We start from the raw sequence: 26,448 nt of genomic DNA, 5'->3' as shown, positions 1-26,448 counted from the left end.
ATTACGCATTGAGTCCTTCAAGATTCGAAAACACTCGTCCTCAGCCGCAGCAGCCTCCAACTCCTCTAGGGACATCGCATTTGGTGTTGCCGCCTCCACCACCATTCGTACATAACTGTCCGCTTCTCCTCCGCAGGTGTCATGTCCCTCTCCCCCACCTACTCCCGGATGACGAGAAAGGTAGTCTGCGGCATTGTTGGCCCCTGGCCTATACACCAGGGTGACAGAATACTCGAGGAGGGCGAGCATCCACCTCTCAATTCTATCCGGTGGTTTTGACGAGGAACCCACCAGTATCGGAAGCAGTGGTTTATTGTCAGTTACCACCGTCACTGGACGTCCCAAGACATAGAGCCGGAAGTGTCTGCAGCCCCACAGCACCGCCAAGGCCTCCCGCTCGATCTGGGAGTACCTCTGTTCTCTTTCGGTGAGCGCCTTGCTAGCATATGCCACAGGTCGAACAATCCCGTTGCTGTCCACTTGAGTCAGCACTGCTCCCAACCCGAAAGGACTTGCATCGACCACAATCTCCGATTCCAAGGCGGGGTCGAAAAACGCCATGGTGTCCCCCGTTGTGAGGGCACCCTTAATGTCCTCAAAGGCGACCTGTTCAAGAGGGCCCCAGTGCCATGGTGACTCCTTCTTGGTCAGCGCCCGGAGTGGTTCAGATCTCGAGGCTAAGTTCGGGATGAACCGCCCACAATAGGTTACCATCCCCAGGAAGCTCCTCACGTCCGTCACAGACTCGGGGGCTTTCGCCGCTTTGATGTCCTGGACCTTTTTCGGGTCTGGCGACACCCCCCCTCCTTGAATATGAAGCCAAAGAATTCAATAGAGGGGCGCATGAATTCACACTTTACCCTGTGAAGGGTGAGGCCCAACGATTGAAGTCGTTTCAGAGTCTTATCGAGCCTCTTCATGTGATCCACTTCGGTTTTGGCGAATACCAGAATATCATCGCTAATGTTAAGGACGCCCTCCAGATCTGCTAGGGCGCCCCTGATGATATTTTGGAACACTTCAGCTGCAGACGATACTCCAAAGCTCAACCGCTTGTATCGATACAGTCCCCGATGGGTGGTAAACGTTGTTATGTACCGGGACTCTGGATGAAGGACGACCTGGTGATACCCGGCTCGGAGGTCCAGTTTCAAGAAAACTCGAGCCCCCTGAACATCAGCAATGATATCATCGATCGTTGGTGTAAGATGTCGCTCCCTTTTGATCACCTTGTTGGGGAGCCTCATGTCCACGCAAATGCGTACCGAGTCGGGTTGCTTGGGCTTTCTGGCCACCACGATCGGAGACACCCAGGGGGTTGGGCCTTCAACCTTCTCGATGATATCCAGGCTCACCATGTTGTCCAGCTCCTTATCGACCTGCTCCCTTAAATGGAATGGTACTCGGCGGTGTTTCAATGCGATGGGCTGCACTGACTCATCGATGTGTAATCGAACCGGTTCCCCAGTCATCTTTCCGATCCCACTGAAGAGTGCAGCATATTTGTCGAGGAGATCATTAATGTCCTCCAGGTGGACGGAGTATGAAAAGCTGACGATACCTAAGGCCTCCGCAGCTGCACAGCTGAGCAAGGTATTACTGCTCACCGGGGTCACATAGAATCGACCCTTGATTTGTGAGCCATCATGCTCCACATCTGCCACGAAGGCACCGTCTAGCGGTATCGGTTCCTGACCCCCAAAAGCAAATATGCGGGCCTTCGGTGTGACCAGACCTGGGAGGGGTTTGAGAGAGTCATAATGCCCTCTGGCCATCACATTGACAGAGGCGCCTGTGTCAACGAGCACTGGGACTGGGGAGTGGTTGATCTCCACCACACATCTCGGCTGTCTCCTGCTTTTTCCTTTGAGTATTCCCACGCTTGAGACGAAAAAGATCTTCTCCTCGTCTTCCTCTTCGGCTCCTTCAGGATGGGACTCGACTTCACCCTGTTCTACCTGGGCAACACTGGGCTGTTGGCTCTGGGGCGGAGTCCACGTCCGTGCCTGACCTCTCGGCACCATCACCGGCATGGCTGCACGACACACTCTCGAGAAGTGATCGGCCAGTCCACACCTCCCACAGGTTTTTCCAACCGCCAGGCATTCTGCCATGTGAGGGAGGTCGTACCCGCACTTCTGGCACGACTCCCCGGCTCTTCCTGCCCTGTCTCGGGGTCCTCCACCCGGGTGTCTCACTCCTCGGCCACCCCGCCACACGACACACACCTCCTCCGACCTCACTGACCGAGACCCTGCTTCCATCTTGTTGGCTCGGGCTTCTGCTACCTCGTGGCACCTGCCCAGCTCCAGTATGTGGGGCAGCGTGATGCCCGGCTCTCTCAGGACTTGCCTCCTGAGCTTGCCAGAGGAGCATGCCTGGATTAGCATCGTGCGTATCATGTCGTCTGCATCCCCCCATGCGCATCCGAGGGAGAGGCGGCGTAGGCGACCATAAAAAGTGTCCAGTGTCTCCTCTTCCTTCTGCTTAGCCGAGAGCATGACAAACCTCTCATAGTCCACATTTGCAAGGGGAAGGAAATGTGCAAGGAGTGCCGCCTTGGCCGCATCATAAGAGTTGTTGATAGGTGTAAGCGATTCAAATATCTCCTGGACTGCAAGCCCTGCCGAGTACAGCATGGTGGCAATTCTGCTGTCATCATCCGTCACCTGAGCAGCCCTGAAATACATGTCGAGGCGACTCACCCATCTTCTCCATCGGGGCCCCATGCTCGAGGGTGGGCCCGATGCATCGAACTCCGGGATGGGCTGCAAGGCGGCATGGGCCGCGGGTGCTCGTGCTTGAGCCATGATGGGAAATCCTGGTTGTCCAGGTGGCGGTCCTGCAGGGGCTTGAATCACCGGAGGTAGGACGGCCTGTTGTTGAGCCGCTGCCTGGCCACGATCGCGGGGGAGTGACGCGGCTGCAACACCACTGTCTGAATCCTCAGAGTCACCCATGGGCTTGAGCGCACAGGCACCCCCACCTACTGTCCTGAGGGCCGCAACTCAAACTCCCACCATCATAGTGCGACTCACCCCTTCCTTTCCGGGCACACGAACAGTTCAACCAGGGGGAGGCTTCCGGACAGGGCACCAATGGATGCACAAAAGACTCAGACACCCAGAGCAGCCAAGCTTGATGATGAAGGAGACAAAGAAAAAAAAAACCACGGCACTCTGATGATGAAGGGGACAAAGAGAACACTGTGGATCCACCTTGCCGTAATCCAAATGGACCTGGGAGTTCCAAAAATTGAGCCGAGGCGATGGATTGGCCTAGACAGGCCCTGTCATGTAAGTCCTTCTCCTGGCTTTCACACGACGTAAGAGTCCCAAAACTGGGTTAAAACCCACAAACCAGGCATGGGCCTGCAGGGTAGACTTCCTGCTATAAATGTTTCCAAAAATTAGGCCCGTGTTATCTTCACGCTCCAAACCGGAGCCTCGTGAAGTTTCACGGCCTCCAAGACAAAATGGCCGCCGGCCGCGTCTGCGTCCCGCGACCCGGCATGAAACGAAACGAATGTCCGTTCCGCTTCGTTCAAAAATTATCTTCAAAAGATTACACCGCCGGGCCCGGGTCTCCCTCACCACTCGTCGCCACTGTTGGGGGCGGGTCAGAGCCCCCACACGGTCCCGTAAGCCCCCACCACCTGAAGGATTCACACGGGCACCAGTCCTTCGTGTTCGGGCTTCCCGGTCGCTCTGCCGTGGCCGGGAACGCCCCCTTTATTTATACACAGTGCTGTGGCGTGACATGTCGCGACGCCGCGTAAGCCCGTCATCGGGCAGCGCCACACTCACGAGGAAGTTGATAATACAGACAATAATTCTCTGCTTGAGTTATTCTTTTCAATGTGTCAAGCAAACTCACGTCCCTTACTGGAACATCACTCACGTCCCTTACTGGAACATCACTCACGTCCCTTACTGGAACATCACGATTTCAGTAGCAGACATTCTACTGATTCATGCACACAGACTGTTGCAGAAACAAATATGAATCCCAGGTTGTCTGCATCACCCAAGATGTTATGGCAAATTGTACTGAAAACTAGCTCACTATGCACGCTGCTTCTGATAACCAAATTGATGACTCTAATATTTGATCTACTGTTAAATCCTTAACTGTTTTGAGCAATTAAGCGATGATCCTGCATTGGGGGTGCTAAATTTCATTATAAAAATCTTGTGGACGCATACACGATGATGTACAGAAGCAAGGTATCACACTTGCACAATTATTGCTAAATAATAACAATAACAATGCTCAATGTTCAAATAATGAAAATGTATCTAGTATCCCTGTTAATGACATTATTATATTAAATCAGTCACTTGAAGTGGTGTATATATAGAGGTAGAATATTAATGTTAGTCGGTGCCATGGTTACCTTATACACAATGGAGAATCAGACCACACGTCTTGTAGACGGTCTGCTCCGATCCTCCACTGTGTCACTCGAGGTTTGTGTACAACTTTAGGAATTGTGTAAGCATATTGCCATTAGTTGAATAGGCATACTGACAATTACGCTGCATGCTGGCAGTCCCGGCCTACCTTAGGTACAGACCGTGGGCGTTAGCATGGCACACTGATGCACACAGTTCATTCTTTCCAGAATGTTATGTTCATAATTATTGGAACTATGCACGCCCAACAGAACATCGTGCTTAGCTAAGTAGGGGATGGAGGAATGCAGGGCACGCTGCTAACATAATTTAGAATATTCACAATATCGCACAGACGTGGCTTTACCACTCTGCTACTGCCTTAAATTATAAATTAGGTCAGGGACTAAGCCTTATGGTGACCAATTTTGAGTTGGTCCCCATACTTCCTTCCTGACTCTTCGAACCCCTGTGTGTTGACACTATGGTATTCTCTTAGATACCGTTCTTAGAAATGCATCTTTCTCCTATTTTCACCAGTGATTACAGTTTTACAGCACCCGGACTGCATTTTCATTGCCCAGCAGTTGCAGATTCCCCTACAGCCGGGTGAGTAGCATGGCAAACCAGACCCTAAGGTTGGATGGAACTTGGTTAAATATGCATAGTGACTCCTCCCTTTAAACAGGGAGGACTCTACTACATCCTGTATCCCTTTCCCACTGGGATGGGAGGTCAGTAGTCCTGGCTATTGAATGGATATGCCTTTTTGTGTTGAACTCTTTAGAAGTGATGGGACTACGTAAGTCTACTTGTTGCCCCGTAGGTGAACACAAGAGTAGAAACGCTACACTATGGCATACTATGGAACTACGAGCTCCCAAGCCCTGAGGATGGATTATCAATAATCCAAAACGCGTTGGCAATTTTGTATCTTATACTTTGAGGAGTGATTTGGACAATGTTAACTAATGACTAAATGTCGCAATACTAATTTGTGTGATGGACGTAACACACATCTCACTGCATGAATGTGTTTAATGTGTCTCGATTTTAACTGATTATCTTTCTGTATATTTTACGCACATGAGCATAAGTCTTAATATGTATTATCACTGTTTTATTTTGATTGCAATTTTTTTTAACCTAATGAAGACTGATGGTACTCATTGATGGTTTTTCCTTTGCTTGAATATTGTCAGTGATCTATATTTAGAAACATTGCTCCTTACCTTAAAATCACTCTTTTAACGTGAATTCTTGAACTATTTACATAACTGGTCTACGAGGAGAAACCCGGTGTGGGTATTCCGCACTCTAGACCTCAAGGTTACTTGGGACCACAAGTCCTCTGAGGAGTGCATCATAGAGTTACTGATTGGCAAGAACCTGTTGTGATTTGCATAGTTTCTTTTAGTCTCAAGTGGCATTGAGACTTTTCCCAGTTGCATCTGAAATAACACTGTACATTTGTAAGTCTCTTAATCGTGTTTATACCTAAACAAGACCCGAATTACATGGTTGTGCCTCCCATACCCACCTTCCCACAGATATAGAGGTAGAGTCTTAGTCCAAAGAGCATGGCATCGCCTCTTAGTTATCTTACACACAAGCAAGCACAAAGGATTAAGAAGTTAAAGAAAAAAGTAGTAAAATGTACTGATTTGGGCTTAGCTGTCACCCCAGTAGAGTAGTTACTGTCGAGCCCTTGAATTTGACTCTTGTGATGGTAATTACCCAGAGTCAATTGACTAAGAAGGCGAAGAAAAAAGCATTACTGAGGATACAACATCAACAACAAAGTGCAGATAACCTCACTAGCTTGTTTTTGCAAGATAATGAGGCAATTGACTAAGAAGGTAAAGAAAAAAGCATTACTGAGGATAAAACGTCAACAACAAAGTGCAGATAACCTCACTAGCTGGTTGTTGCAAGATAATGAGGCTAGGCTAGGCTTCTTATCCTAATGACAGAAATGTACCCGCTGATGAATCAATAGTTGACACTGTGAGCACGAATGCTGCACAATGTTATGTGCCGTGTGTGCCTGCCTTTGAGTGGTGTGTAGGGCTAGATTCTGGGCTTAATACTCCTCCGCTAGCTCCTTCTGGTAGATTAATTACTGGAGTAACCCTAGATAAGCACACTAATAGACCAAATCTACTACAGATCGCCGCTCAAAGACCATCGCTACGTATCTTGAACTCTTGTGATTTTTATTTTATTGCTTTTGAGCGGGCGGAAGGGGGCTGGAGGTATGGCTAGTGTCCATTGTGTATTACCTATGACAGCTTCTTTAATAAGAAATCAAATAGACTCATTGGAGATCTTAGGATTTGAATTAGACATACCCTGTGTATCACCCCCCCGCATTACTTCTTGCTGTGACGACTCTAAGAAAAATTGTCATCAGCGATGCCATCTTTCAGTGCAGTCCCTGGTAAAAAGCTCACTAATGACTGACGACAAAATTGTAACGATATGGAACACCGTGGCCACGCACATTTTGTACAAAAAAATAATAATTCTCTTGACATGATCGGTATGCATGCTTCAGGAGACATGGCTGATGGATCAGTTCTTCATTGATGCATATGTTATCCATCAGTCCCCAGCAAAGAGAGGGTTGAAAGGTCGCCCGTTTGGAGGTCTTATCATAGGAGTCAAACAAGAGATTCATCGTTCTATAGTATTATAACCTGATGCCTAAGATCATGTATTGGCTGTAGAAGATTCTCAATGGTGATATAAATAACCAACGTGTGCTCCTTATTAATGTGCATCTTTCCCCTGGCACGTTGAATCAATTGATTCAATTATCACTAACTAGTATGAAGATGCAGATACTGATGTGTTATTGCGGGGGGGGGGTGATTTTAATGCAAGATGCGGGGAACACATTCAGGGTAATTCATAGAATTTCGCAAGCGGCTGGTGCACAGAGTCGATATCCGCGCACAGCGTATTCATGGATTTTAGCCTCCAAAACCAGCAGTGGCGCAGCGACCCTGTAGCAGCGCCAGTTACGCCCCCAAGAATGCCCTCGCGCAAGGAAAAGCCATCAAAATTCCTAATTCAGCGCAAAGGGCTGCGCTAACCCTGGACCAGTATACAGAGCTGCCAAACAGCAAACGCCGAACGGGGAACGTGTATTACTGGGGTGCGCGGGAAGTGCCACACGCGATTTCAGCAGGGTATGTGTATTTCTGGCATGCGGGGAAGTTCAACACGCGATTATAGCAGGGTACTGTATTGCAGGGGTGTGCAGGAAGTTCCACACACTATTTCAGCAGGGTACGTGTATTTCTGGGGTGCGGGGAAGTTTAACACGCAATTTCAGCAGGGTACGTGTATTACTGGGGTGCGGGGAAGTTTTTAACACGCAATTTCAGCAGGGTACGTGTATTACTGGGGGGCGTGGGAAGTTCCACACGCGATTTCAGCAGGGTACGTGTATTTCTGGGGTGCGGGAAGTTCCACACGCGATAGGCCCTGTGCAAGTGGGTTATGTGTATTTCGGGGGTGCAGGGGAGTCCTACACGTGAATTGTCAGTGTGGGTCCTCCCAGGTGTTCCCTCTACACCCTCCACGGCCCCTGCAGGCAGACCACACCACAGGGGACAACCCTGCACCCCTGGTCATGTCCCACAGGCAGCCCATCCACCATGGGCATGCCCCCCCACCCAAGCTACATGTCACCTTGCACTAGTGATCACCAACACATTACCCCCTTGCACCCTCACCCCCCAGCAGTGCAGGGCACCTGCCAGCAGGCACACACTCGTGTCCCCCAGCACCCCCACCCCCCAGCAGTGCAGGGCACCTGCCTGCAGGCCTCCACTCATGTCCCCTTGCACCCCGAACCCCCAAGCAGTGCAGGGCACCTGCCAGCAGGCCCCCACTCATGTCCCCCCAGCACCCCCCACCCCCCAGCAGTCAGGGGCACCTGCCAGCAGGCCCCCACTCATGTCCCACTCATGTCCCCTTGCACCCCCAGCACTGAGGGTCACCTGCCAGCAGGCCCCCACTCATGTCCCCTTGCACCCCCACCCCCCAGCACTGAGGGGCACCTGCCAGCAGGCCCCCACACATGCCCCCTGCACCCCCCCAGCCGTGCGGGGCTCCTGCCAGCAGGCCCCCACACATGTCCCCTGCACCCCCACCCCCCAGCAGTGCGGGGCACCTGGCAGCAGGCCCCCACTCATGTCCCCCAGCCAACACGTCATCACAATCTAGATCCCTGGCCCTTATGGCCAGCCTCCACATGCCAAAGACCCACCCAAGTATTGCATCCACCCACATAGAAATGCCAATTACATGATACAACCCCAATGGCAAGTATGTAAATGAACACATGTCCGTCACACACACACAATGGGTGCAAGTGAATGTCAAAACCCATATCATGACATGCATGAAACCAATGAGATGATACCACAAATGGAAGTATAAAAAAATATATATTAAAGATAACATGAACGTAAATCAAATTACACACACAACAATGGGAATAACAAAAGAAATGGTCCATGTCCGATAAATTATGAAAATCCAGAAAACATAAGCAAAAGAAATCAAAAAGAAATGTTGTCCAAAGTCACAGTTCAAAAAATCAAATCCAAGGGAAAATAAAAAGTAAAAACCATTGCTCCATGGTGAACACAAAAAAATATTAAAAAAGATGAATTCAATGTAGAACTATGTACAATTGAAGAATCTCGGGTCCATGAGCCCAACTTCAGAAATGAAACCTACCAAAAACTACTACCTAATAAAAAAACTATATACAAAAATGTGGTCCATTGTCCAAGCGGTCCAAAATAAAGAAAAAACGAAAGGAAACCTAAAACTAACTAACTATTTACAAGGGCAGCGGGCAAGTCCAGCGGCTCACATGTTGATGTCCCGGGCCAGGGCATCATCGAACTCCTGCTTGATGTCCTGGAGGTGGTCCTCTTCGATGGCCCTGAGGGTTTGCAGGGACGATGACATCTGGAACTCCAGATCCCTGCGAATGGCCTCGAGGCACTCGGCCCGCCTCAGGGCCCTACGCCTGGAGTTCTCCGCCCTGACCATCGTGAGCCGTGCCTCTTCCGCCCGCTGCCGCTCTGCATTATCGCATGGCCCAACCGCTGCCACATGGAAGACACTTCCCGTCCAGGGTCCTCCTGCCGATGCCTGCCCATCCGATGATGAAGACCCTGAGCCATCATGGCTCCCAACTTGTTGCTGCTGCTGCTGTGCCGCTGCTTGTGCCTGGCTCCTGCTGCCTGCACATCCTCCTCCAGCTGGCGTGCAGTTGTTCAGGTGGCCACCCCTGCTGGATGTCCGACTCACGACTGTGGCAGGGATGTGTCCTCCACCAGCCTGGCCGCAGGGTCAGAGGCAGCTCCACAGGGAACCCAGGTGACACATGGGTGGGAAGATGGCACGGAGGACGACTGGTGCATAGGGGGTTCAGTTGAGGAGGGGGTCGGAACAAGGCCCAGGAAACGGAGGAATCCCGCCCTGGTGAACTGTCCCAGTGGGTCAACGGGGTCAACGAGCCATGCGAGAAGACGTGCAGTCTCCTCATGAAAAGACTGCAGGTCAGCTCGCATGGCACGTTGACGCAACGCCACCCCACCCAGGACAGGCTCAACCCGGTGCCGGATAACCACATCCGCAGGGAGAGGAAGGGCAGTTGGTGTAAGCCAATCCCCTCCCTGAGAACGGGTCTGGACGTAGGTATCCCTGCTGCTGCAAGATGATGCAGTCACAGGATCGGGGACAGGATTACACACAGGCACCTCCGCGGCGGCCTGTGCTGCCTCCTGTCCCTGCCCCTGCACTGCACCACTAGCACCAGTGGAATCCCCACCTCCAGACCCCGTCTCTGTCCCTTGCATGGCCTCCTCTTCCACCAAACCCCCCCCCCCACCAACCTGGATGACTCAGTGCCATCTTCCTCCATCGGGCCCTGTGGGGTCTCAGCTGGCCCTTTGGCTGCCGAGGAGTCCTACTCCAACCTCCGCCTCTTGGACCTCCCCTCGGCAGCTGCGACCTGGGACGCGGCACCGACTCCTCACTCCCCGACGAGATGACAACCTGGGAGGGGAGCCGGGCCTTGCGTCTCCGGCTGGCAGTGCGATCCCTGCCGCTGTGCTCCACAGCACCTTCTCCGCCCTCTTCATCAGTTGACGCTGCAGACAGGGAGAGATAGGAGACGGGCATCAGGGCACTGTACAATGGACTCATACACACATGACAGTTGTACATGAGTGGCATTGTCAAACTTCAGACATGGCATCACAACCCCCAACACACATGTCATTGCAACTCACACACATGAGCTATTCCACAGCCATATTGCAACAGCCAGCACCATCCATACACATAAAACAGCATGAGCAGCCAAAGGTGAGCCAGACATCACATGAAACACAGGGAGTGCACTAGACATGCACACACGCCACCACACTTACATGCATGTGTACACCTCTGCCAACTGTCGCAGTGATGAGATTGGCATCCATGTCACATCTGGCAATCAGTCTTCCACATATCAGTCTCACATGCATCCATGTTGCATCACTGTTGCACCCATGTCAAATACACACACATGCACATGTACACGGTGCAGATACATGCAGCTGAAACCAACATCCATGTCTGACACCAAAACCATGTCAACTTACAAACACACTAATTCAAACTTGTGCGCTCACATATCTGCATTTGGCCTGCATGCTTACCCACACATACACCATCCATGTGTCTCACACATGAAAGGATTTGCATGTGTCAGCCTCACAGCCCTGTACATACACATCCATACATGGCCCTACAAAACCACATGTACAACCTGCACACTACTGGCACACCACCACACGCACAGCTTCCAATCAGTATGCATGTACACTTACCGCTCGACTCCAGACGGGTCTGCCTCTCAAGGACCTGGACATGGAGCGCTGGGCATATGCTTTCCAGGACCCTCATCTGATGTTCCGACAGGTGGCCCCGGCGCCCCTTAGCATCCGCTGCCTTCAAGAGGCACCGGGCCTTGTTTAGGGTCCTGGACCTGAAGTCCTCCCAGCGCTTCTTGACATGTTGAAAGTCGCGGACTGCCACCCCCTCCGCATTAATGGCAGTCACGATGTCCATCCAGATCCAAGTCCGTCCTTCCTTGTCGGCGGCCGAACTTCTGAAGAGGGCATCATACTGCCCCAGGACTTACTCCACCAGGACACCAACTTCGGTGGCAGTGAAGCTGGTGGCCCTCTGCCTCTCTGGCTGGGGTTTGCCAGTGGTGCCAGATGGTGTAGTGCCCGACATGGCAACCCCAGATGCAGGTGTGGGTGGGCAACTGGGTCCTGGGGGTGGGCTGTGAAGCGGTGGAATAGCAGTCGGGAGTCTTCAGTTCCAGCAGGGGTGGGCACAGCAACAGCACCCCTGGCTGACGTGCAGGCAGCAAATGGCAGGGCACGTGGGCAGCAGGCAATCAGGCAGGAGGGAGCATGCTCGGGGCTCTGTGGGGCAGTAATTCAGCCTTCTGGGCAGGAGCGTGGTCTTCGGTGTGTGAACACGTGGCAAACTTGATACGGAGTGATTTGGCACGTGAAAATCTGGCACGTCAGCGTGTATTTCGAAGAAAGGCTCTTAGAGCATCAGTGCACGTATGCGATTTCATTGGACCAAAGGCCCTTAGCGCGTACGTGTCTGTGACGTGACACGCGCGGGTGTGTCCCTCATAGCACGTGATGACAGAGCACACGTAGAAAAGCTGCACATCCGAGTGTCAGCGCGTGTAATTGGAGGAAAGGACGCGTACACACGTAAGTGACGTGTACGTGTGGGCCGGTTTAAAAGGTATGTGTAACGCCATTTTCTTGTACGTGCTTTTCGTGTAGAGCGAGTGGGTGAATTCTGTACTTGTCGGTTCACACGCGATTACTTCACAGCGTTTCAAGTTCGTACTCCCTGTTACCTCTGACAGCTTTCATTTTTCTACTTTTTTTGGGCCTGTTTCCTCAAACAGTGTTCACTTCTTCTTTTGTCCTCTCTTCTCAGACAGTATACAATTCTTCTTTTGGCAGGGGTGTTGCCAACGCGCACACACGCGTATTTTTCACATTCTTATTCCAGGCAGACGGTGAGTTCCACACGTACTCAGCAACTGTGCTTGCCACGTGTGTTGCACTCCCCTTCAGAGGTCATTGTAGTCTGCGTTTATTACGCGTAAGCTTATTTTTGTGTTTCTGGGTGCCACAGCGTAGTGCGGGTTCATTTTTCCACGCACGTGGGCTGCCTGTGCATTGTGTGACCCGTCATCTTCCCCCCCCAGGGGTCACAGGCAGCCTTGTTAGAGCACTAGGGTACGAATTCCATCTAGTACCCTACCCCTTTAACCCCCAATTGCCCAGGACAATAGTTTACTGTTCCTCCCATACGCACAACAACATCAGTTCCATGGTTGGGAGGCGACCAAGCGGTAAGGGAGGCAAAGGTGGCCGACCTTTAAAAGGTGGATGTGGTTGGCACGGTAGGGGACGTGGCCAGGATTTGCAGGGTGCCCCTAGACCCCATGTGTGGAGGACCAATCAGGGACACCCATGCCCCCCCCCTCTGGTTGAGGGAAACGTGGCCGAGACCATCCCAGCTCAGCCCCTGTTGGACCATCCCATTGTTGTACCTGACCTGGCACAGGATGACTCCCTGGCTGACCTCCAGGTCAGCAAGTCTAGGCCACGTGTGGCGGTGTAAGTTGTCAGCAAGGCATGTGGATCTGGGGCAGCTCTGTCATCTGCTGCCCCAAGTATGCAGGGTGGGGAGGCTGCAGGGGCCGCTGCAGCTCTATCCGCCCCAGCTCTGACTCTCCCAGCCAGGACAGTGTCAGTCCTGGTCCATCATACTGATGTTCCCCCTGCCAACATCACACTTCAGACAATGCCTGCACCAAGTCCTATGGTCAATGTGCATTCGCACACTCCAACAACCCAGTCCACCGGTGATTCTGCCCCTCCTGACCAGAGCGTGGTTAGCCACTCTGGCTCCGCTCCACCTTCTAAAAAGAGGAAGAAGGGTGCTCTGGCACGACAGGCTGAGACTCCAGGCATGGCTACACACTCCGGCATGTCAAGGAAGCCTTGCTTTAATGACGCAGAGCTTAATGCACTTGTGAGCTATGTGTCGCAACATAGCCACGAAATGGTGGTGACTACAGGGTCCAAGACCACACCTGGTCAACGTAAGGCACACTGGCAGACCATCGCCAACAACATAAGTGCCCTCGGATTTGTGAGGTGCTCAGCTGATGATTGCTACAAGCGGTGGAACGACCTGAAACGCAGAGCAAAGGACAAGCTGGCCTCAAATCATGCCGCTACTCTGGTGACTGGCGGTGGGTCTCCACAAGAGGACAACGAACTCACTGAACATGAGTCTGTTGCTGGGGCCTTCATCACAGAGGAACAGATCTGAGGTGTGGGAGAACTGCCTGATTACGAAGCATTGTCAGGTGATTGCCCATGCGTGTGTGTGTAGTGCATGTGTATGTATTTTGGGTGACGAGTTCTGATTGAGTGCCAGGTGAGGGTGTGTACTCCAGAGTGTTAATCGGTCACCCATTTCCTTTCTCACATGGGATCACGTGCCTTGTATTTGGCTATGACTGCATCCCTTCTGCCCACAGTATCCTATTAGGTACACAATTGTGCAGTTGACCTTGTACTGCCATCTTGCAACTACATTGGTCAGAATTTGTGTGCCTTCAGGATAATATTTTCCACTCTCCCCTTTTTTGCTAGACATTTATCAACCATATTGTGACATATGTGATATGCTTCGGTCATTGTTTACTGGTCACACTGGGGCAATGCTTTACCTGGTTATGTACACAATGAGACCATTCAGGCTGATGGAGTATTGGCCAGCACAAATGTTTAGATGAGTGCCTGTTTGCATGTGGAAAATGACAGATGTTTCCTGCAATGTCAATGTGATGAAAAATAGATCAGCCAACTATTACTGTATTCTTGTACCTTGCATGTGTTGCAGTGAGTGGCACATGTGTACTTAGTCCCAGTATGCAGCATTTTCCATGTCATCATGTCCATCTCACATGGATGGGTGACAGTACTCAATCACTGACATATGGCTGTACTTGTCAAATGTACCATGGCTATGCTAAATGCCATCTGTGTGCTGCCATGTGTCATGTATGTGTATTGGACATGCCACTCACAGGCCAATGTGTGACGGCAGTGCTACCCAGCATGCAGCAAATGTGTTGCTCTCCCATATTGGTGTCATCAGTGTCTGCCTTTTGCCTCCCCTTACTACTCAGTGACAGTGCAGGCATGGGAGGGTTATAGTCATGTGGGACATGTGTCAATCATGTACTGGCTCTGTAGCATGACAGGCCTATTTGTGTGCTATGGTGCTAATGCCTGTTTCCATTTTTTCTCTTTCATGTTTTTGCAGGGGATGACGCACTTGATGCTGTTGAGGAGATGGTGCAGACCCAGGAGGAATCCCAGGCATGACCGGGCACCACCGGGGGACGTGGTGTGGTGGTGGGTGAGAACCCAATCCTCCTGCAGACCATATTTTCCAGGGGTGTCTCTGGGTGCACCTCCCCAGACCTCTATTCAGGTGCTGATTTGGATGATGAGACCTATGTGCCGTCACAGGTAAGTGTTTCTGGAAGGAATTCTGTTCTGTCCAACCCACCTGCACCAGGGGTAGATCCCTCTATGGGGATGTCAGTGTTGGTAGAGGGGCCTTTGGCAGTCACGGATGCAGGGTCACACTCCACAGCATCTGATCCTGTTCCTGGGCCAGCAGATCAGAAGGGGAATGCAGTCCTGCAACCTCAGGCGGTGCCAGCACAGCAAGGTGCACATCGCCTTGCCCCAAACAGGTGTGGTGCCCATCGATGCGGTGGCCGTACGCCACCAGGCAATAGCGTATGGGAGAACTCCATGTACGCTATGGCAACCCAACAGTCAGTATCAGTTGAAATGATGGCCCAGGCAATGGAGAGGATGGCCACTTCCATTATCCCCCCTGAAAGGCAGATGGAGCAACTACAGCAGGCAACAGACTCCATTTGCCAATCACACAGGGAAGACATGTTAGCGTCCAACAGGGACCGACGGGAGGCACCAGAGACTCTGCGCCAATCCATCTCAATAGAGTCCCAGGCCCACAGGGAAGCCCTGAGTGAAGAACTCCATAACCTCAGGCAGACTCTTCTTGAGCTTGAGGCTTCTGCTAATTTTAGGGCAGAACAGCGGCTGGAGCACCTCACAAGTACGCTCTCAGCTGAGATGGGGGCAACTCGGGAGGAGATCCGGGCATCACGTCACGTGTTGCATGGGGATCTCCGCACTATAATCCTCCAGAACGAGATCTTCCACACCCGCATGCTTGCTGCCATGGAGTACCATACCAGGGCTTTGTGTGGGCTGCCTCCCATAGCACCACCACCTCCTGATGCAGCAGCAGAGGGTCATGAGAGTGACGGCAGCAGTTCTCCCACATTGGCATGAGCCCATGGAGGTGTTTATTTTTCCCAACATCCACACAGGTGGCTGTTGGTGCGCACCCTGTCCTCAGACCTCCTGGGTGGCCTCCCCCCCCTCCCCCGGCCCCCACATGGTGATTTTTGATTTTTGAATTTTGATTTTTTAAAAAAATAATTTGACAGTGTGTTGCCTTGTGCGGCTCCCGTGGGCATCCACTGTATTGCGGCTGGGCACATGCAGGCTTGTCCTGAGTTTGGGTTAGAAGCTTGGGTTCATGAGACACACACCCCTCCTGCTTCCCGTTTCTATGGGCTTGCAAAGGGTGTGACCATGAGCTGCGTGGGCAGTCTGTAGTCAATACTGTGTAGACATTCCTTGTGTATATTGTTGTTGTATTGTACACTGCATGGTGTATTAATGTATGATTTTGCTTCCATGTATACCTCTGAATTTTCAGGTTCATTCCTCATGTCTTCACAAGGCCGTCTACTTTGGAGATGGAGTTCATGTTGTATGCAGTACACCGGTTTTGAAGGCTGCAAGACTACAGTTTGAAGGGAGCGATGTGGTGGCATATTCAGGTTGTATGACTACAACTCCTTTATCTTAGTACTGTCATGTTTTAGAAATGTTTGAACTTGTCTAGATGCATTGTTTAGTTGGTAAGTATTTGGTCATGTGTGTTGTTAGTTCAACATTGCTAGGAGCATATTGTGTGTGGCCAGGTTCCATTAGGGACACTGTACTTTGTGACACTTGTGTCAGGTTTTTGGGATTGCTTTGTTTGCTCTCACATAGCATGAAATGCCATGGTGTGTTGGGTGGCGGTGCTGGGGAGGGGTTGGGTGACATTGCACTTTTCTCATGTTGTATTTTGCAAGGGGTTCATGCATTTAGCAGCATATGTGTCTTTTGATGACACAGCATTGGTGGTGTTTCTGTAGGTAGGGATGCACACATTGTGACACTTCCAGGTGACCAATCTCAGGATTGTATGGTTGTGACAGTTGACTGTCCCTCATGTCATCATCATTGATTGTCAGCTGGTATGTGGCAGGGCTGTGTGCACTCCACAGGGGTGTGATTCTAAGTGAATTAATTAGCCACCAGCTGTCTTCGGGCTGCCTCACCCCGTGCCCTTTCCCCTCCCATGTGCAGCGGGCGTGCATGTGGTTGGGGATGTGGGGGCACCACCATGTCCTGCGGCAGGCCACGGCGTGTTGAAACGTTGTGCAGGACACATGCTGCCACTATGATCCTGCACACTACTGGGGGAGCGCATAACAGCTGCCCACCAGAACGGTCAAGGGAGCGAAAACGTGATTTGAGCACTCTGAATATGCGCTCCACTATGCCCCGGGTTGCAATATGGGATGTGTTGTATCTTACCTCGGGTGGCGTGGTGGGGTTCCGAATTGGCAGCATCATGTGGGTGCTCAGAGGGTAGGCACTGTCCCCTGGGGAGGTGGTGATGGGTATCATTAGTGGGGTTGTGACATTACTCAGTATCTGGCATGCATGCATGTGCTGTGGCATTTATACTCGCCAAGCAGCCATGTTTCGCCATGCTGCCTAGCTTCTAGGTCCCGGTTTAGGGTTGACATTTTGTAAATTAAACTGTTGTGGGTGGACCCTGGATAGTTGGCATATACTAAGGTGATGATTCCCTTGGTATCACATACTACCTGCACGTTGATGGAATGCCAGTGCTTGCGGTTTCTATAGATGTGCTCTGATGCCCTGGGGGGACGGAGGGCCACATGGGTGCAATCAATGGCACCTAGGATTTAGGGGAATTGTGCCACCCCATAAAAATCCTGGATGACAGTCTGGCTTTCTGCAGGTGTTCTGGGCAGGTATATGTGCCTGCACACTGATGGGCGTGCAGTCATGATGGCCAAGACCTGGTGTAGGGAGCGTGACTGTGTGGCCTGTGACACCCCCCCTCCACTATGGCACTTGTCCGCTAAAATGATCTGGTGGCCAAAAAGTGCAGTACATTGAGGACCTTCTCCAGGGGGCTGAGTGCTTGGGAGCAGAGGGTGGGTGATGTGAGGTCCTCCTCCCACTCACTGACCAGGTCGAGTATTATGTGAGGTGGAAACCTGTTCCTCCCATACACCTGGTCATGAGGCATGCCAAAAAGGCTGGTTCTGGGTGTGAAAATTCTGGGCCTGACTATCCTCCTCCTCCTGCGGTATCCCAAGACCACTGCTGCTAGGAACGGTATGTTCATCCTGGCGTCTGAGCTTGCTTGTTGTTTGCGCGCACTTTTATGCTGCGTGGGTCCACGTACGCCTGCTTCCTGCTGGCATACGTGTTTCCGGATTAGCGGGTCTCTTTTGGCGCGTGCGTGTGGGCGTTCCGCGCATTTGCCTCCTGTACTTCCCCGCCCACCCCAGATTTACACGTATCCCGCTCGCACAGGCCCAATTACATGTAAAACTTCACGCGAGCCCAACTTCCTGTGAGCCCCTGAAGTACACATACCCCGCTCGCCCAGGCACAATTGCGTGTGAAACTTCCCGCGCACCCATGAAATACACGCTATTGTTGACACAGCGGGTGTCCGTGTTTTTCGCGTACCCCTTTGCACGTCATTTGTCCTAGAGGGCCACAGTATAGGAAATTAATCAGTGCTGCATATACGTGCTTTTTGATAGCGCACATTTTTTTCATGCGCAGGGACGCTACCGCCTGCCTTCGTGTGGCGAACATGTGTTAATGTACATAGTTGACTTTTGGTTTGTGTCATGGAATCGCCATTTCACTGGTGGGGGTGTAAGGGGACATGAGTGGGGGCCTGCTGGCAGGTGCCCCTGCACTGCTGGGGGGTAGGGGTGCAGGGGGACATGAGTGGGGGCCTGCTGGCAGGTGCCCCTGACTGCTGGGGGGTGGGGGTGCAGGGGGACATGAGTGGGGGCCTGCTGGCAGGGGCCTCTGACTGCTGGGGGTTGGGGGTGCTGGGGGACATGAGTGGGAGCCTGCTGGCAGGTGCCCTGCACTGCTGGGGGGTGAGGGTGCAGGGGGACATGAGTGGGACATGAGTGGGGGCCTGCTGGCAGGGGCCCCTGACTGCTGGGGGTGCTGGGGGACATGAGTGGGGGCCTGCTGGCAGATGCCCTGCACTGCTGGTGTGTGGGGGTGCAGGGGGACATGAGTGGGGGCCTGCTGGCAGGTGCCCTTGACTGCTGGGGGTTAGGGGTGCTGGGGGACATGAGTGGGGGCCTGCTGGCAGGTGCCCCTGACTGCTGGGGGTTGGGGTTGCTGGGGGACATGAGTGGGGGCCTGCTGGCAGGTGCCCATGACTGCTGGGGGGTGGGGGTGCAAGGGGACATGAGTGGGGGCTTGCTGGCAGGCGCCCTTGACTGCTGGGGGGTGGGGGTGCTGGGGGACATGAGTGGGACATGAGTGGGGGCCTGCTGCCAGCGGCCCCTGACTGCTGGGGGGTGGGGGTGCAAGGGGACATGAGGGGGGGGGGGGCCTGCTGGCAGGTGCCCCTGACTGCTGGGGGGTGGGGGTGCAGGGGGACATGAGTTGTTGATCATATTGCAAGGTGACATGTGCCTTGGCTGGGGGGCATGCCCATGGTGGATGGGCTGCCTGTGGGACATGACCATGGGTGCAGGGTAGTCCCCTGTGGTGTGGGCTGCCTGCAGGGGTCGTGGAGGGGGTAAAGGGGACACCTGGGGGACCCACACTGCCAATTCATGTGTAGGACTCCCAGTGCACCCCCGAAATACACTTTCCCTGACAGCAAAATCGTGTGTGAAACTTCTAGCGCACCCCTGAAATACACGTACCCAGGCCAATTTGCATGTGAAACTTCCCGCACACCACAGATTAACACGTACCCGCTCGCCCAAGGCCAATCGCGTGTGAAACTTCACGCGAACCCCTGACATACGCGTAACCTGCTCGCCCAAGGCCTATCGCGTATGAAACTTCACGCGAACCCCTGAAATACACCTACCCCGCTTGCCCAAGGCCTATCGCGTGTGAAACTTCCCGCGCACCCCCGAAACACACGCACACGCTATTGTTCACAGAGCGGGTGTCAGTGTTTGTCGCGTACCCCTTTGCACGTCATTTGTCCTAGAGGGCCACAGTATGGGACATTCATCATGGCTGTATATATACGTCCTTTTTGTTAGCGCACATTTTGGCGCACATTTCTTTCATGCATGCGCAGGGACGCTACCGCCTGCCTTCATGTGGCGGACGTGTTTAGGCCTGTGCGCGTCGTTGCCCGTGCGCTGGTTTGCCCAATTCGATTCCATGAATACGTGTTGTAGGCGAGCGTGTGGGCGTTCCGCCCACTTGCCTCCTGTACTCCCCCCCCTGTGACGCCCTCATTTTCACACGTTGTTCCCCATTCCGCGTGTCACGCCCTGTGTTACGCCTACTTTTGTTGTGTGCGCTGCGCTATGTGCGCTTTCGCTGTGTTTGAAGACATGTGTGCCAGCGTGCGCCACGCAGTATTTTGGCGCACATCCTGGTATTTCCTTGCGCACGGACTTCCATAAATCGCTGTGCGCAGGTTTCGCTGTGATTTTCGCACTGGCACTGCGATTCGCACGCTTGCGCCGAAAATTTCAGTGCACATTATTTCCATGAATCGAATAGAGGAGTCTTACTCTACTGTTGCTAAAGACAGTGTACTGATACAGAAATCGGCTAACGCAAAGGGAAAGCAGTGGCTCTGTTTTCTGTATCTATGGAACATTGTTATACTAAATGGGTGTACATTTGGTGACACACCTGGCCAAACTTCATGGAAATGTGGAAACAAAGTGGCTCATTTAGACTACATGTGTGGACATTTCCAACTGATTAATATAATTGAAAACCTAAGTATCAGTTAGAATGCATACAGTGACCATGCCACCCTGTGTTTGAGCTTAGATTCTATTTTGATAGAGACAGGCCAATATGTTGTTACTGGTTTAGTGCCCAATCAGGCGGATAATCATGTTGTATGGTGTGAGCGAAATATTAGTAAGATGTGTAAGAAGCTGGCGTTTTCTTTTGAAATTTGTATGGGTCTACACACTCGAGATGAGATTGAAGCCTGGCTAAGGAGGATGATTTGTGAAAGTTGAAAATCAAGGAAGAATGTATTTGTGTTGCCTGAAAAAAGATATGTGCGAACCATTGACATAAAAATATGTGTAATGTGCCAGTTACTGCTTCTTGCCAATAAAGAAAAGTTAAAAAAAAAAAAAATATATATATATATATATATATATATATATATATATATATATATATATATATATATATATATACGAAGGTTGCGCATTTGCATTGTTAAGGATTTCAAAGGCATGGTACACTCCAGACCAAGGCACTTTCTACTGGCCGGGGATGCAGCTCACAATCTAAATATATTTATTATGAATTCAATTTGAGAAGTCACTCAAACCGTCTCCCACCCACCTTACAAACACCCCGGGTCACAATGGACCATGAACCAGGCTGGTGTGTAATAATACGATATTTATTTTTAAATTTTGGTGAAAATCGCACATTTAATATAGGGCAGCAATCCCTAGTGTGGTTACAATTACACAGTAAAATTATAGCACACACTGAGTTTGACTTTTTAACATCAGATATATAATGCAAAAGTGAATACAGGCAAGATTATTTTTGGGAGGTGTTTTCTGATAGCACCACAGTTAGTATTTCTCCCTGCAACGCGCCCTCAAATGACTGTCAACCATATTTTGGGTGGGTAGAAAGGAGTAGCCAGGAGTCGGGGATACTAGGCAATAAACAGAATGCAAATCTGACGTCTGAACGGGAGGCAAAATCGGATTGAAAACCTTTCAAAATTGAGCAAAATAGCACTCGGCATTGCTAAATACTTATTTTACATGTGCGGTTGAATGAATTGGTTAGAAATGAGTATAGCAGTATTAAAGATGTAAGACCACTAGCAAACTAAAAGGCTATGTACTAGCAAAGGGCATACAGTTCAGGAAATCGACTTTGAAAGGAAAAACACAATGCAGCCAAATCACACGTGGAGAAATTGCATTTGCTTATTTTCACAGGTTTAAAATGACAAAACGGCTTGAAAAATGGGTTAAACAGACAAAATCTGAATGCGGTTTTGATGCTAAGTGACAAATGCACATCACAGGGATAAGATGAAAGTGAAAGGGTAACTCTGAATGGATGAAAGTATGAGATTCTTAACGGGAAAGGAAAACGTTTTTTAAAGTAAAAGCAGTGCACAGGGAAAATCGGTTTGGAAAGGAAATTACATGTTTTCTGAGACTAGCTTTTAGTGGCTAGAAAAGAGGGATGCCACCCGTGAAAAGGGTAAAGCTGCAATTTCAACCCCCTCACGCCGTGTGCCTCTTTATGGGGGAATGAATTAATTTATTCAAAATAGTACTAAGGATTTACACAAGGACTGAAATGAGTTGCAAAGAATGGTGCTAACACTGGGAGATCACTACAGATTTTCCTAAAAACAAGGTACACAGAGGATTCTGACAGTTTTAAGGATTTTTGCTAGGGCAGTTATAGTATCTCTATAGGTGTGGACCTAATACAAGGTAACAAAGCAAGGGATGCAGTTTGTGGTTACTGGGGAAGGTAAATACTCACAACGAGCACTTGAATGGGGTAGCTTGGACAGCGGACCAGGTTTCTGGACAGCCAGGAAGGTCTGGTCACTGCACACAGTGGCAGGCTCTCCTAGAGGGGGACGGCTGGGCCTAGTCTGGTCACTGGACAGCGAGGTGATCAGCTGCGCAAGCAGGTAGCGGACAAAAGCTGGTCTGGTCACAGGATACTCCCAAAAGGGTACCAAAGCTTTCCCCCTTCTCCCTGAATTATTTGGATTTTGTGGGGGTTTTCTAGATCAGTGGTTCTGCCTGAATAAGGCCAGCTAGCTTTCGCCTGGCAGTGGAATCTGGAGTCTTGCGGGGTGAATCTGGAATGTTTGGATCTCGAGATGCGCTGGAGATGGAAATGTCACAAGAGTCCAGAGCTTCCCATGCCTCCCCTTATATAAGGTCCATGACATCACAGGATTTTACTATGGGGCTGACTCAAGCTAAACACACCTCTTAAAATTGGATAGGTCAGCCTGTGGATGTCGCCTCCTCCCTTGAAGCAGATTTGCCTGAAGGAGGTGACTCAGTTTTATGGTGGGTGTTTTTACAATGTGCTTTGTTCTACAAAAGTTACTTTTGCCAAAATCAGTTATCAAACAAAACACTCATACTTACACATGTCCTCATCAGGAAACTTGTATGGGCAGACTATGCATCTTAAAGACACATGCTGATCCAAATCCCAAGACTGTACGATGCTCTCTAGTAATTCTGGTAATCTTTCGCAAATTTCCATGGAAAATAGTTCACCTAAAATTCTACAATTATATATATATGTATACATATTATCACTGCCCACGTTCTCATTAATTTTCAAACTTGTACCATGTATGTTTTCCCAAGAATTCACATTTTCCTGGGGTTTGCGTCTCCAACATGCTAGAAACACCTACGTCTTATTTTAATGGCACAAACATGATATTTAAATGGTCATAATTTCACATTAATATGTCTTTTGGTTACTGAAATAAATGACATAAGCTGCATAGTCTCTGAAATCAACTGGGCTGGCTTTGTGTTCCAAATATGGGCATTCCTTTCCAGGCCACAGCCAAATGTCAGGCCCTGGTCAGTTTAGCCCTATGTTTTCCTTGATTCACCTTTGAAGCCCTTCAGATTGAGTTGAGCGCTGTTGTCACCAGGAATTTACACCTATGTGTCATGGCAGACCATTGTTTCATGCTGGAGCAGTACCACTTCACCTGACGACGGTGCGAGATGTTCCCCCTTGGCCCATTCATAGTTTCCAGGGGGCTGGTCCATTTGGGGGGGAAGATGATCCTTTTCCCAGGAAAGGCAGGGCCCTTTGAAGCCAGGGCCTGTCAAACCTGTTCTGCTGGCTTCACAGTATATTTATTTATTTTTCCTTAACCAAAAGCAAGTCTTCTAGAAAGAAATATAATGTATATGTTTAAAGCAAGCCCCCATCACATTTATATGCAAGCACAGGGCCTTAGTTTAACATTTCACTTTTTAAAAGGCATTTTCTTGTTTGTCAAAAGCACCCTTTTACACGTGGGTTAATTCTTCTGGGATGTCACAAATGCAGCTTTCTCTTGCATCTATATTCTGAATTTATAGCCATAGTCCATTTCTACTACACAGGAATCTGCACAAGGCAAGGTTCCTTTGAAACAGAGAGGGGGCTTCTTATGAAGGGTTTATCTGTTATTTTGTTGCAAAAAGTAAAGCATTTTCCATAGGGCTTGGACTGAAGTTCTCTGCTCTGTCACAGATTTTGCCTGACACAACAAGCCATTCAGTGAGGAATGCCCTCATTTGCTGGTGTACACCCTGAATATGGGGTTACATGTATGTGTCTTACTGGAATCAAACTGAGTAATGCTGGAAAGATGAAAAGAGCATCAGTGTGTAGTCATTTTAAATGCCGAACATTTTCTTTTTCAGTAGGAAGTTTTGAGCTGGCAGCATAGCAGCACTGCCATTGAATTCTTTTCTTTGATGCACATAAGGACAACACAGGCAGCCATTCTCGGGGTGTTCCATTGTGCCCCATATGTGCTTGGCAAAGACAGCACAGCCATTATTTTGGTGACTGCAAAATGCAGTTTTGGTGCAAGGCAATGGTGCTCCATTCTGCTGGTAACTACTAAAAATGCAGTTTGGTGATGTAGGGGCGTTCTGCTGGGCTGATAAATGTACCCCACAGATCCGTCCCTGCTTCCCCAAGACTTCTTGTTGAGGGAAAATAGGGCAAAGTGTGGTTCATCGGGTGGAGTTTTTCTTCCATGAGGGAACGGTATGCCACGATTCTCCCTTCGTCTTTTGTTGGAGAGTGTGGAGCAACACTCCCTTTCCTTTGTCCCCTTTCCGGGTCCCCAGGAATGTCCATCTTAGGTCTAGGAGGGAATGAAATTAGTAATCTAATAGGTGATATATAAAAAAAAACAGGTTTTAGAATCTTGCACTGACAGTTTTCCCGTAAGGTGTGAAGAGCGACACAAAACATACATTTTACAGTCATCAGGATACTTGAACAACAGCAAACAATTTACTTAACAATACAAAAACAAGAATTTTTTTACACCTTTTTCATTATATATTTTTTTCAATAACGCTGAAGAAAAGTACTCCCTGTTGTATACCTGTGGACCTACTTGTCCCCTTTTTCTATTTCTCGTTTTTTATTCCCCAGCGGTCTCCTCTATTTGACTTTCCTTGGGTTCCTCAATCGACTGCAAAGTTTGCCTGGGGTGACAACACTTTAACTGATTAATGTGGACCCATTTTTATTCTGACAGCTCTTCTTTGGGGATGCGGATTCTGTAGGTGACAAGTGAAATTTTATCTACAATTTCAAAAGGACTGCGCCAGGAAGGGAGACATTTTTGCTCCTTAGTCTGGTTCCTTTGAAAAATGTACAAGTACCTACTTGGTATTCCTTTTTGTTTGTATTTAAATCATATTGAGTTTTCATCCCCTCTGCTGATTTTTCCAGATTCCTCTGTGTTTATGCAAAATCATGCTGAAGGTGTTTTCTTAAATGCCTCCACAACTGTTGAAAATCTATCAGTGTCCGCTCTTATGTTCTATAGATCAGATGTAGAGGTAGCACCATTTTTCATCCAGTCATTAGCTGAAATTGAGACATTTGGTCCCAGAGGATGGTGTAGATCTGATGGCCATCAGGACAAGTGGTAATCGGATGTCCCAACTTGGTCCAGAATCTGCCACAAACTATATTAGAATGCTCACCAGTGTTTTATTGTACCTCTCAACTCCCCCACTTGAGGACTGGTGGTATGCAATATGAAGTTTTCTTTTTTACCCCAAGTATCTCCCACATCTTTGTCATCACTTTGCTGGTGAAGTGACTTTCTTGGTCTGACTCAATCCTTTGGGGTAGGCCGACACGCGAGAAGATGCGGTTGATCATCAGGGCCACTGCTGTTCCTGCCTTGAAATTTGGGACCAGGAGACATTCCACACACTTGGTAAACAAGCATGTTACTGTTTACATGTACTTGTTCTCCCTAGAGGAACGAATCACTGACCCAATGAAATCTACTTGTAAATCTGACCAAGGCAGTGTCGACCCCTCTGGTGGAGGGGAGCTTGGTGTGTGAGTAAAATTGTGCACACACGACACCCCTTCAAGTATTGGTCGAGGTCCTGCCCCATGTGTGGCTAGTATGCAACCTCCCGCAAGATTTCTAGAGTAGTATGAAACCCCTGATGACCGACTATGGCCGCGTCATGGGTGTGACTTAGCATCAGGCTTCTGAATGAGGTATGTACCACCCACTGGTCACAACCAGAGATGGATCTCCTTACCAAGAAACCGTCTTGGATTCGTAATATTTTGGGACTCTTCATCAATACCCTGAGGTCCTCTTTCCCAGTGTAATTGGTTTCCATCAGAGGATAGTTCTCTGGGTCCTCAATGTGTTG

This window comes from Ambystoma mexicanum, chromosome 6p (assembly GCF_040938575.1).
Source record: "Ambystoma mexicanum isolate Mex_15411 chromosome 6p, UKY_AmexF1_1, whole genome shotgun sequence".
Lineage (NCBI taxonomy): Eukaryota > Metazoa > Chordata > Amphibia > Caudata > Ambystomatidae > Ambystoma > Ambystoma mexicanum.
The sequence above is the reverse complement of the archived record's forward strand: the minus strand, read 5'-3'. Positions refer to the sequence as shown.